Source organism: Drosophila serrata, unplaced genomic scaffold, assembly GCF_035046125.1.
Source record: "Drosophila serrata isolate PLE 108 unplaced genomic scaffold, ASM3504612v1 contig_302, whole genome shotgun sequence".
Classification (NCBI taxonomy): Eukaryota; Metazoa; Arthropoda; class Insecta; order Diptera; family Drosophilidae; genus Drosophila; species Drosophila serrata.
The window spans coordinates 625,049-637,974 of record NW_028257200.1 but is presented as its reverse complement, the minus strand read 5'-3'; the positions used below and the strand labels follow the sequence as shown (position 1 = coordinate 637,974).

Sequence of the window (12,926 nt, the reverse complement as noted above, 5' to 3'; positions counted from 1 at the left end):
CATTAGGCAAAAGAAAGGCACAACTTTTGGGCATGTGACCATGTGGCTTTCCCCCTGGAAAAATGTTGGTGGTTTGGGGAAAGCAACGCCTGTGCCATGTGCCTCAATCGATGAGTGATGCAGGGGGTCTCCATGGTGTGTGTGTGTGTTAGATTTATAGCCTCAAAGCCATAGTGTGTGTGTGTGTTGAGTGTGTGTGTCTGAGAGTAGGCTGTACTCAATTAAGAATCATCAGCGTGACATTAGTGCCATTTGCAGATGAGAATCGCCACGGTGGCGGGAAAAGTGCAGGAAAGGCAAAGATACAAGGACGCGGACAGGCGCACACGTGCAGTGTGGCTATTGTTTGGCATCCTGGGTGGGGTTGGGGACACAACAGCCCCACCCACACCTCCACCTACATTTCCGCCTTGCCGCCATCATTCTATTCAGCTCTCAATCAAGGCTCATTTGGCAAACGTCTTTTTCGGCTCATCAATAAATCGGGGCCATAAATCTCTTTCAAGTGTTCGCCTCATCATCAGCAGACATTTTTTACGCTCCGCTCGAAGTTTAAACTAAATAAATAGAAAATGATTTCGGTGCTTGGTTCGGTTTTTACGACTGCAGAAAATTTAATGCGACATTCGACTTTAATTAGGTAATAAAACGTGGAACTACATTCGGCAGTAAAAGGACATTAAGCGGTGGCCAAGCTGAAGCTCGAGGAGTAAATAAACCACAACCACAAGTCTCCCGGAGGCAGTTGGGGAAAACTGTAAGAAATGTTGACCAAATAAGGGAATGCCTGCAAATCACTGGGCGTAAATGAAATGTAATTGAAAGCGATTGACAAATAGAGGAGGGATTGGCAGGGCAAATGGGAATTGCAATTGGCTTTGGTCTAAGCTCAATTGATCTCTGAACCTGTTTCAGATGTTTGCAGTAAATTGGAAGCGAATTAATTATTAATGGACGGTAAAGAAAAACCTGGTGAAAAGCCAAAGGCGTAGCTGCCCAAAGCTAATGAGAACTCCCGAGTGTATAACAATGGCAAAATAAATTAATTGTATTTACTTCGTTATTCCAAAAGGCCATGCTGTTTGCCCTTTTTTGCGAAAGACATTGCAAACTCTATGCATATCTTAGTTCTTCATTAGTTTCACTTAAATTGGAAGTGTAAAATCCACTCGAGATTTGCATTTCTCCTAGGAAATGATTAAAATATTGATGTATTCAATCTTAAGAACTTCTTGGTATTTTGCTGGGTAAAGCAAGCATTTAAGCAGTCATTTCTAGTTGTGCTAAGCTTCTGACTCAAATTAATATCTGATCAGGAATAAATATATTAGCTGTGGTAAACTCCTGTGCCTCAAGATCTCTTCACAAATTTTCATTTGACTTGCAAACTTTGATGAGAGCAACTTTGTGATGCAACCTTTAGCAAAAGTAGTATTAACCCATAGCCAGAGCTGGAAAGTCCGGGTTGACCTTTTCGAGGACTTTGTGCAACACAAAAGCTGGCTATTTTCCATTTCCGGCAGCTCAAAAATTTTGCAGAGAAATAATACTTATTTTTAGTGGTGCGAACCCACAAAACGAAAACGATGACCTTCTGTTCAGCTTAGTCAAAAGTCAACCGGAGTTAGATAAGTTATATTAGTTCAGTCTGATATTGATATCAGGGCGACCTTTGTGCGTTTAAGATAAGTTCGAACTTATCGTCGGAAATATATTCAAAAATCAAATACCACTGAAAACCTTTCGTAAACAAATCAGAAAGCAGCTCATAAAAATTTCAAAAACTTTTGATGAACAGCGAAACGCACAGTTTTACAACAAACCAGACAGTTTCTTTACAAAATGTAAACAAGGGAGGGATTTCAAAAGCCATTTACCAGTCAAAAATGTTGTTGGCGAGGCAATTAAATCGCAGCAGTGTTTTGGGATATGTTTCTTGTCGATTTCACTGTTGATAAATGTGTTCAATACACAGCATTTAACGCACATTTAATCATTTTAGTGTAACTTTTCTCATTCACGAAATGCTTGGCATTTCACAAAAATTTCCCTTTGATGATTTTTCTTTTTTGATAATTTTTCAAACCACGCACAATCTTTGCCCGCAGCACACGCGTCGAGAGCAACAACAAATTAGTTAAACAAATGCCGCGGCTGCTGAGTTTTTGCTTTTTATCCGCCCGGCCAACGTTGCGTATGAGCGACGACGACAAACTGAAATGGAATTTGAAATCGGAAAGAGCGAACGCGCCAGCCGCATCGAACATGTTGCCTCGCATGACGAATCCCCTCGAACGCGTTGGAAGTGTGGGTGGACCTTGATGGGGGCGGAGCGGGGCTGGGACACCCTTTTTCGGCTTATCACTGGAAATTAAGACAAAGCTTCGTCTCGAAGACGTCGTGGAATCCTGAATGGTCCAACGTTAAATGAAATAAGACAACAAAGGAAGCATCTTACGTACAATGGGAGAAAAGTGTTAGTTTATGTAGTTTTTTAAGTAGATATTTTAGATACATTTGTTCAATTTGGCACCCGGATTGATTTATAGAATTATTGGGCAAAGAGAAGAGAAATTTATGAAAAACCAAACTATTACTGGATTCTAATCATTCAGAAGTTAAAACTATTAAAAATGCTTAATGTTAATCATTTAGAAGTTAAAACTATTAAAAATGCTTAATGTTAATTGTTTGTATATCCTTCCGAGGGTAGTATAATTTTAGTCACAAGCTTGTAATACTGTGAAGAAGTCATTTCCGACCCCATAAATCATATACATTATTGATCAGAATCAACAGCCAAATCGATCTAGCCATGTCCGGTCAAAAAATAAATTTTTGAGAAATTTTCAAAATTGTAAAATTTTATAAGGGGTTACATCGTTAAAATTGTCAAAAATTGACAAAAATTTCAATTTTCTAAAATTGTAAACTGGGCATGCAGATTTATTAACCCAATTAAAACTAGCATAGGAAAGCTTTCCGAATTGAAATTAATGTGTTTTTGGCTAAGTTATGAGTTTTTTAAATTTGATTTTAACAAAAAAATTGGCATATAAATATCGACTCAAAAGTACGATTTAAATTTTACGGTAATAGCCCCAAGGGTTATGCTTCCCGAAGTAAGTTTCCCTTTAAATTTACTTAATAAAATATGAATTATAAATTGTCTGAAAAAATAAGGAAATTTACTGCCATTAAAACATAAAATAAAACTCACACTCACAGAATTTAACACAGATTTAAACAAGAAATCAACGATTTTCCCCACAGTGCCTCGCCGAGTTGTGGTTCGGCCTGAATGGTTCGCTGTTGGCAGTATGGGGTTAAGTGGTTAAAATGGTAAGAGCGGTTGCTGGCTATTACAACGGCTTGGAAAACTATTTAAGCCGCAATCGCGGTTGGGCTCAGATTTTTGTTTACTTTTCGTCAAGTACACCCACAGAATAAACTTTTCAGACCCAATCATTTTTTGGCAAACAGCAATTATTTGAAATATCAGCAAGAGAAAGAATAAATAAGTTGGTAATTAATTGATACAAAGATTGATTGAGCAAGAAATTGGAGGGCGAAATAAGGGTAATTAAAATGATATTAATTTTTTTAAAGTGATTCATAATTATAGAATCAAAGCCTGAAATGAAGTCCCTGGCAATATTAGTTTAGATAAGGTTTAAATTAAATTACGCTTTAGTTATGATTGTCATTAACTTTTCATAATAAAGAACAGTGTTTCTATAATCAAATTTTTGATACTTAAATGTATACAAAAATGTAAATAGTTTTATTTTTGTACAATGGGTAATAAATATAATGAAACATACTCTATAGAAACCGGCTTCAGCTGTGAAACTGCAGTTCCTGTTACCAATTTCAGCGTATTCATTAGCCTAATAGCTGCTTGAAACTTTGGAAAATGCAAAAGGCCAGTGGGCGTTATGACCAGGTTCTTATGCTCGCGTTACTTGCCTTTTGTTGCCTTTAAATGATTTTCCATTTGCACATTTCACGCGTCCAACTGCCAGCTTTATTCTTGTTGTTGTTCCTGCCGCTGGCTAGAAATTCGCGTTCATTCATAAAAAAGAAGGTGAACACGCTTGTGGGCGTTGGGAAAGCGTCGGAAAAGCGTCGAGCGATGAGCGTGGAAAACGGAAAACAATAAAACGCGTGCGATGGCAGCGAAGCGACTTCGCCGTCGACGTCGACAGCGCCAGACAAGCAGGCGTGCTAAGTGAAAAGCGAGGGGGTGTAAACGGGGGGGAAGACCAAAGTTTTTTGGTTGTTCGCAATTTTTTCACTTTTCCTCTGTTACTTTTTCGCTTTATTTATATTAATACACATAGCATTCGTATCAATGAGTGTGTGTTTGTGTCTGTGTCTCTTTTATTTATTTTCTTTTTCTTCAACGCGTCTGAAAACAAAACACAAAAGCGAACAAGAAAAAAATTAATGCCACATATTTGTTACTTTTTACTACAAACACAAACCCAAGGAACAAAAGGAAATGCTCAAACAACAGGACCAAGAATTGTAAAGAAAAAGGAAATACTTCTGAGCTTCTGCGGGAAAACTGTTATCTACACGAAAAGAAAATTAATTGAAAATAAACAAAGAGTTTCTACGAAGCCCTTTAATCAGTTTTAAATATAACTCAAGTTTCGCTTAAAATTAAATTGATTCAAGCTTCTGTTTTCCGTATCATTTTTATCCTACTCAGATTATTTACTCAGATTATTTAAACTGAGTATGCAGATTTTTTAACCCAATAAAAACTAGCATAGGAAAGTCTTTCTAATTGAAATGAATTCATTTTTGGCTTAGTTATGGGTTTTTAAAAATTGTATTTTTAGCAAAAAATTTTCATAAAATACCATCTTAAAAGCGAGTTGCGTTGCACACTTCTGCACAGTGTGATTTTCTTAATGATAATATGATAATAATAAAATATATTATAATATGACCGTAAAAAGATAAATTTATCTTTATTCAAAAAGCTTAGATAAAACTAAAATAGAGTGCTACAATTTCTCCATGTGCTCTTATATATAAAAAAAGGGAAAACCTTTCCAAGTTCCCTTATTCTCGCATTTGATTTTTTTCTTTTTTATTTGTCCTGCCTGCAGGAAGAGGGGCAGTAAAAAAAATAAAGAAAAATGTCAACCCAAAGAGATGGAAAAAAACGAGCTGGTAGTCGATAAGGTCGTCCAAATCAAAACACACACAGCATCGGGTTAGAATTGCCAGACATTGTGTCAGGTCGGGCCAGAAAAAGCCATGAAATTGATGGGAAAGTGGGCCAGTAGGCTTACCCCGAAAGCCAGAATAAGCTCAATTCCTGGTGGAAGTTTTTGAGAAGACCTTAAAGTCTTCATTTCCCTTCGAAATACCCTGATTTATTTACGTCATTAGCGGTTTGAGAAGGGGGGGGGGGACAAAAACAGATTTGAAAATTCCCCCGAGGACCAGAAACCGAATTGGAAAGCCATTGATAAGGGTCGGATTAGCGTCATTATGGCATGGTCTGATATACCGCAAAATATTAGCATTTCGTGGCTTACATAAACCATCTTTCATGCCAACATTTTTGGGGAGGTTTATTTTTAACACAGCCAAAGAAAAACCCGCAATTACAATTATCTATGTGCAGCACAAAATAATTCATGGCTCATTTGCAGCTGCACCTGAAGGCTTATTATTAAAGCAGAGAACCCGAGACCCGAGAGCGAACCCCATATAAATATATAGTCAAAAAGTCATACTATGTTGTATCTGTCGACACCAGAATTGAAATAATGATACCGAGGAGCTCACAGCACAGTTGGCATTTTCGATTTGCGTCAACGTCGTCGTCGTCGGTCGCTGTCAGTGTCCGGAACATGGACCGAACCGAACCCAACCACATCCCTCATCCCACATCCCACATCCCACATCCCATTCCCCATGACAACCCATCCAAAGGAGGCTCCCTGCTCATGTAAAATTGATGTACAAGCGGTCCCGTCTGGTCTGCATGTGAAATAATTATTAATAAAAATAATGTGCCATGAAATGTTTTCGTTGTCGTTGTCGTTGTCCTCGACGATGCATTTCCGCCCGCCATTTCTTCTCCTCTGTATTTTTCTTGGGAAACGCGGATGGGTCTTAGGTAATTAACACTCAGCGGGAAAGCTTTGGCCAAGTTCAACCAGCTGAAAGATGGCCACGGGAGTCATTACGGAAGCCAAGCAGCTCCTTTAACGATCCCCAAGAAGTCGTGGGGATTAATGCTAAATGGCTGTCCTTAAAGAGTTGAAATGTGTCTTAAAATTGTCTAAAGTCAAGCTAAGCTATCCTGGAAAAACTTATTATATTTACATTACATCCTAAATTATATCAGTAGGTTTAAAATTAAATAATAGAATCCAAGTGAAATTTAATTGGTTCCCTTAAACAAATAATACTAACTTCTCCTCCTTGAATAAAAACAGGTTTGCAATTAAAAGCTGGATTCATCCTTCTTTTATCCCATTTTCCTTGGCGCTAATTATGACATTTTTCTTTTGCAAACAATTACTGCCAAATGCTTGAGAGCACATGGCCAAATGGGCATTAAGTAGCTGATTATTCAACACGGCCAGACGCCTTCCTTCGACGCCAGTGCTTTGGTGCTGCTTTTCAATTAGCTTTGAATGCAATTTTAAATTTAATTAAATCGATTATTTTTAAACGGGCAATATAATTACATTTTATTTTGCATTAATTGCTGTGCCGCCTTCTGTCGCCGAACGCAAGAGCTGAGGAAAAAGCAACCATTTCGCATATAACTTTTATTTATATTTGAAAACTTGGCACAATCTGTGGCACACAATGTGCACTGCATGACGCAATTGACACGACAGCGAAAGCCAGAGATGTGCGAGTATTTTATTTTCTCAGCCTTTCGCCTTTTTGGCAAACGAATCGCCAAACTAAATGAAATTGGGCTGCATTCAGCATAAGATACTAGCGGGCTTTGCTTTTGTTTTGTATTTGGATTGCAGTAATTTGAAGGCATTTTAATTACTTGCAAATTAATGGCACATATGTTCGCCTCAGTCAAAGTCCGCGTTGCGCATACGCCGCGTTGCCCCGCCAAAGATTAAAAGAGTATAAGTCATAATTATGCGAATGCGGTTCATAAATAATTTCGGACCAGTCACCAGCCAGAGGGGAGTGAGGGGGAAAAGTCGGGACACTCGGCATCATTATCGTCCGTTGTCGTGTGTGTGTCTATATGTACATTGAAAAATATCACGAGAGATCTTAGCCGTGAACACACGCTAAACATAGATACCTGTATAAACAAAGACATACATACGATTGCCGTGTGTATTAAATGGTCTTCTTGTCTTTAATAAGTAAATAATATGGCAAAGTATGTGCTGTATAAATATATTTGGGAGTTATTAAGAGGTGAAGAAAGCTTACATTTGTTTCAGAAAAGCATTTCAAGCTGATTTTGACTGATATTTATATGTACCACTTTTCTTTAAGTCTTACATTTAACAAGAAAGGAAACTTACTTCGGTTAGACGTATTTTATATACCCTTGCATTTTGTAATTGAGTTAAAGAATATAATCGGAAATCAATTTAATCACTTAAATATTCAAACTTATCTTGAATTAGATATTTATTGACATTTTTATTTGTAAATTTTTGCGACTAATCAAAGTTTAAAAAACTCATAACTAAGCCAAAAATGTCTTCATTTCAATTAGAAAAGCTTTCCTATGTTAGTTTTTATTAGGCTTATAAATCTGCATACTTAATTTGAAATTTAAAAAAATTGAAATTTTTATAAATTTTTGACAATTTTAATGATGTAACCCCTTATAAAATTTTGAAATTTAAAAAAAAATTTCGAAAATTATCTTTTTGTGACCGGACATAGCTAGATCGATTCGGCTAATAATGCTGATCAAGAATATATATGATTTATGGGGTCGGAAATGACTTCTTCACTGCATTACAAGCTTCAGAATGAAATTTAAGTTCTCTACATATAAGGGTATAAAAATGACTGCTGCTTTAAAACCAAAAAGGACTACGACAAAGTAATTCACCCAACGAAATCTTTTTCAAAGCTTGATATTTTCTAGAATTCTTAATCATTCACTAAAGGAAACCTAACGATATTAGATATATAACTGTTTTACGGATTACAAATTGCTTAAAAATATGTACTTTAGCTATGATTCCTAACCGGAAACAAGTTTTCACTATGATTATCCCTTAAGCCAGAGTCAGTTTCTTCCATATTTTCACACCTTAAACTATAAAATATATATAATAAATTCCCCGAATGGCTGTAGATATGTAAAATGTTGAAAGCGACAAACGGCAACTGCAAATCATTGAGCCAAAGGCACTCGTTCTCGTACTCGTTGGCCGTTGCCCAGAAAGTTGGCAACAAATTCGCGAGCCGATTCTCAAGTGCCCAGCCACGCCCCCGACCTTTTGCCGCCCCAAATGCGGCTAGCACTCGAAAAAAAAATAATACATTTTCTTTCTTTTTTTTGGCGCTGGGCGGCGCCCCATTGAAAATGTTCGTGCCATAAACTTTTGCAGCGCGAGTTTTCGTACACATTTATTCTCCTTTATATTCGCATCTCGGTGAGAACCGCTGTATGCTGGCAAGCTGGCCAATGCATTATAAAATATTCAATAATAATAATCTTCGCCTTGACCACGGCGCATATGCTGCTTGCCAAAATGAATTCTATTTGTCTGGCTTCCCCTTGAAATATTTCCTAAGGACACAAATGTTTGTTTTGGCCGAGGAAGATGTATGGGTTCTGTAACAATTATAGAAGCCATAGGAGGATGCCATTTTTAACACACAATATTCATGCGATTTTAACTATAATTATATTTTATTTATATATACATATATATTTGCATCTTATTATGTCAATCCTAAGTTTTTGTAAAGTTTATTAAAGCTTGGACATCGGAAACGCTTCAAAAACCACATTAAAGTGTAAGGTTAAGATGGGAATTTCGTTCTTTACAATATTATTATGTAAACTACAATTCTTTAATGAAATGTAATACATCTTGTACAAGTCTTTTCATAGTTTTTTAACTTTGTTTTTTTTATAGTTAATGAAATATAATTTATTGAACCATAATGATAAATATGTTTATTACAACTGCTATTGAACTGATATTTTATTTTACTTATTTATTTACATTTAGTCATTTATGAATCATTATTATTATATGTATTATATTGTATTGTGATATGGTTTTTTTTTGCTGTTCAACTGAACAATGCTTGATTTCAGTTTAAAAATTCCTATTTTATCATTACCCAACGCCTGAACTTAAATCATTTCAAAAAAGTAAAGAAAACACGGCAAGTTCAATGCCTGTCTCCGTGAAAGTTTTGCAATAAAAAATGAAAACACAATTTTTTGCCTTTTGTTGTCTACATGAAATTGATTAATTTATTTTTATTTTTATGTTCATATGTTTGTGTGTTTGGATAACAAGGGGGTATGGAGGGGGAGATGGGTTATCCATTTGCTTTTAGCGCCTTTGTCAGAGCACTTGAAATGCTTTTGTGATATATTTTATATCGGCCAGACAGCATCTAGCCGTGGATTTATGTATTCTCTATTTTGTATACAGTATGTTCTCTGAATTCTGTGTATTTTGTGGCTATGAATGCTGTGATCTGCGTGGCGAGCGGACAGTTGGCCATTCCATTAAATGGATTGCCCTTGCTCATCGTATTTCATTTTTCTCAGTTTACATTCAATTTGCTTTCGACATTCGGCCGCAATGCTGTTTGAGCCAAAACATTTGGTTTCACTTTGCGCATAATTAACTTTTGCAGTTGCCGTCTTTACAAACACTCGCTCCGCATTCGCATTCATTCGGTTCGTTTATTTATGTATATATTTGTGTATATATATATCCAATGGTTATGAATTCACAAATTTGGTTCTCTCAATTTGGCAATTTTTCGGGATTATAGTGAATGCCCGGGATAATTGTGCATACATTTTGGCGATAATATGTGTTTACGCAATTTGAATTATACAATTTGTTGGAAAAATTACGCATTTAGTGTTACATTGTAGGTGTTGGAATAAGAAATGCAGATCAAGTTGTAATTAAAATGTATATTGACAATTTTATTTAAGGAATTCTTAATTAATAATAATTGAATTATTTAATTGAAAATGAAACAGTAATTTATTGTCAAATGAGCCTATTGAATATACTGATTGAATAGAAGGTGCTTTAAAAGAAGTCTCAATGTTAGAAGCTTAATCTAATTTTTTTTACAAAAGTTGCATTTCTATGCTATTAATTAATTAAAGAAAAGAAAGAAAATTACCTTTGGCAACCCGTAGTTTATATATTCTTGAAGTTTTCAATTGAATTATAAGATTAAATCTAACTAAGCTTAAGGTATTCACATTGTATGAATCGATATAAATCAATAACTTTATATGCCATTTTTTCGACAAATCCAATTTTAAAAAACTCATAACTCAGTAAAAAATGCATACATTTTAATTCGGAAACCTGTCTTATGTTAGTTTTTATTAGGTTAATAAATCTGCATACCCAGTTTGCAATTTTAGAAAATTGAAATTTTTGTCGATTTTTGACAATTTTAATTAATTTTATAAAATTTTCAAATTTTGAAAAAATTTCAAAATATTATTTTTTTTCAAACATGTCTAGATCGATTCAGCTGTTGATGCTGATCAAGAATATATATGATTTATAGGGTCGGAAATGCCTCCTTCGTGTCGTTTTCATCTTGTGACTGAAAATATAAAACCTTACAAGGGTATACATTAAAAAGCTGAAATCATTGCCAAAATTCCTCCTATAACTTTGCAATTATTTCATGACCCGATTGAAAGTTTTATTTTTCCTTGCCGCATTCGCTTTCCCGCTACGTACCACGTTGCGTATGAGTAATGAGCACAAGCATTCGATTTGGCGCTCTTGAAACGATGCCAAGCGTGCTCAGACAATGGACCATTGGCGTTTTTCGGGGGCAAGGAAAATGGGTTAAGCGGAAAATGGGGAGAGAAAAAGCACAACTAGACGCAGACACAGACGCAGTGACGGCGAACGGACAAAGCCATTGCCAAAATAGCAAAGTAATTGCCAATCGCCAAAACTCGTGTGCAGTCAGAGCGTAGGAATGTACGTACTATATAAATAATTCGGGACCTCCTGCCCGAGAGATGTATTTATAGTGCTATATGTATATACGCAGATTGATATAGTTTCGCACTTTTCGGCAAAGTAAAGTTCTTCTTGGTTGCCTGGTGTATGCTGATTACGCATACGCACTGTTGTGCAGACGCAGCTAATTAAAACGGGGAAAACCCCACCTTCCTCCCCTTATTTGCGGACGCGTGTGCGCCTAATTGTTAGCAGAGTGCACTTCCCCCCACTACCCCTCGCTCAGTTACTTAAATGTAATTGCACACAAGTGCAATTAAACAGCTTGACACACGCGGCGCAAATTTCCACGCTGGGAAAAAGTCGGGTCGGGAAAACTGTCAGGTCGAAAGGAGCAGCAGTGCTGTCTACTTGGCCGTTAATTCCATTAGGGAATATGCATTTACCCGGTCACAGTTTACTCCTTACAGAGGAGCACTTGTTCAAGGACAGAGTGGAATTAACTTAAAAGTTTCCCTTACTCAATTATCCCACCGAAATGTATTTAAAGTTTTAATTCTTTACTCAAGCTCTTTAAAAGTCAGGGTAGCTTTCTCTTCATACTAAACTCAGGACCTTTTCTAGAGGTTTTCCTCTTTCCCATTTAATGCTACACATTTTATTTACTATATACACTTGCAATTATTTGATGGTTTTATCTCTTTTGTTCTTTGGTTAGGCATCACTGGCATCGACCACCTCCTTGGCCATTTCTGCAGTTTGTCTTCATTCATCTCCGGCCAGAATCGCCTCCAAGTCGTAAATTTTAAATGGTTTTGTAGGTCATTGCTGCCGAGATGGAAAACGGAGCGAAAAGCGCAAAGGACCAAGACCAAAGTTTGATCTGAACTTTTGCCAAGTGAGTCTTTTGAACTGCAAACCCCTCTCTTACTTTCTCACTCTCTTATTTCTTCTTCGAAATAAAGACGAAGCGAAATTTATGCGCCCGGCTGCGTCGGTCAGCGAAATGGCGCCAAGGTTCAAAGCACCGAACAAAGGTTGGGTGGCCACTAAGTGGCCCACTCCTTTGCCCACATGATTGAGTTTGGGATGGTGTTTCCCCTTTCCGTCATGTTGCAGTTTTTCCTGGCCTTCAGCCGGAGCTGCCCTGGTTGGGCATTCAATTTTATTGCAAATTGTTTGCAACAGTGTTTGAACTTTTGCTTCGGAGCCTCCGTATTTTTGTTTTTCGGCCATGCAAAACATGTCGCAACGTACAAGGCACCGGAGCCATAAAAAAAATGTTGCTGCACTGCAGCCTACCAAGGGGGGGAGGGGAGGTGAGGGGGGAGAGTGGTGTGCGTACACGGGAAAGTGTTTGCCCATCACGTATACGAAATGTATAACGTTGAGGTAACAACAAGCGAGGGTTGCTACGAAAATTTTACAACGTAAAAGGTTTAAACTTAAAAGTAAAGATAAATAAATGTATAGTAAACTGTAACCTCTTATAAAATTAAATAATTATACAAGTAAATTGTAAATTGCTTCAATTAATGATTTACTTTGTAACCTTTTTTAAAGATGAATACTTTATTTATACATTATGATATGCACTTTCTGTATATAAACATAAATATCATAGGAACTTCTTATATGAGGAGCATATGAAATACTTATATATACCACTATACATATTCTACGTTATATTATAAATTTAATTAATATTTTGAAAAGTCTTATTACACTTTTATACCTTAATATATTTCT

General features: G+C 36.5%; 1 protein-coding gene across 2 annotated transcripts in view; it reads right to left on the bottom strand.

Annotated features, from left to right (window-relative positions):
- LOC110182701 (calmodulin-lysine N-methyltransferase) overlaps window positions 1–12,926 on the bottom strand; it is a 30,195-nt gene that overhangs the window by 15,270 nt on the left and 1,999 nt on the right. The window contains exon 1 of one of the 2 annotated variants that reach the window (XM_020950797.2): window positions 1,878–2,240. The exons of the other annotated variant lie outside the window; for it this stretch is intronic. The gene's annotated coding sequence lies outside the window, so the exon portion shown is untranslated. Of the gene's footprint in view, window positions 1–1,877; window positions 2,241–12,926 lie in introns of those variants that run through there. 2 annotated transcript variants of the gene reach the window in all.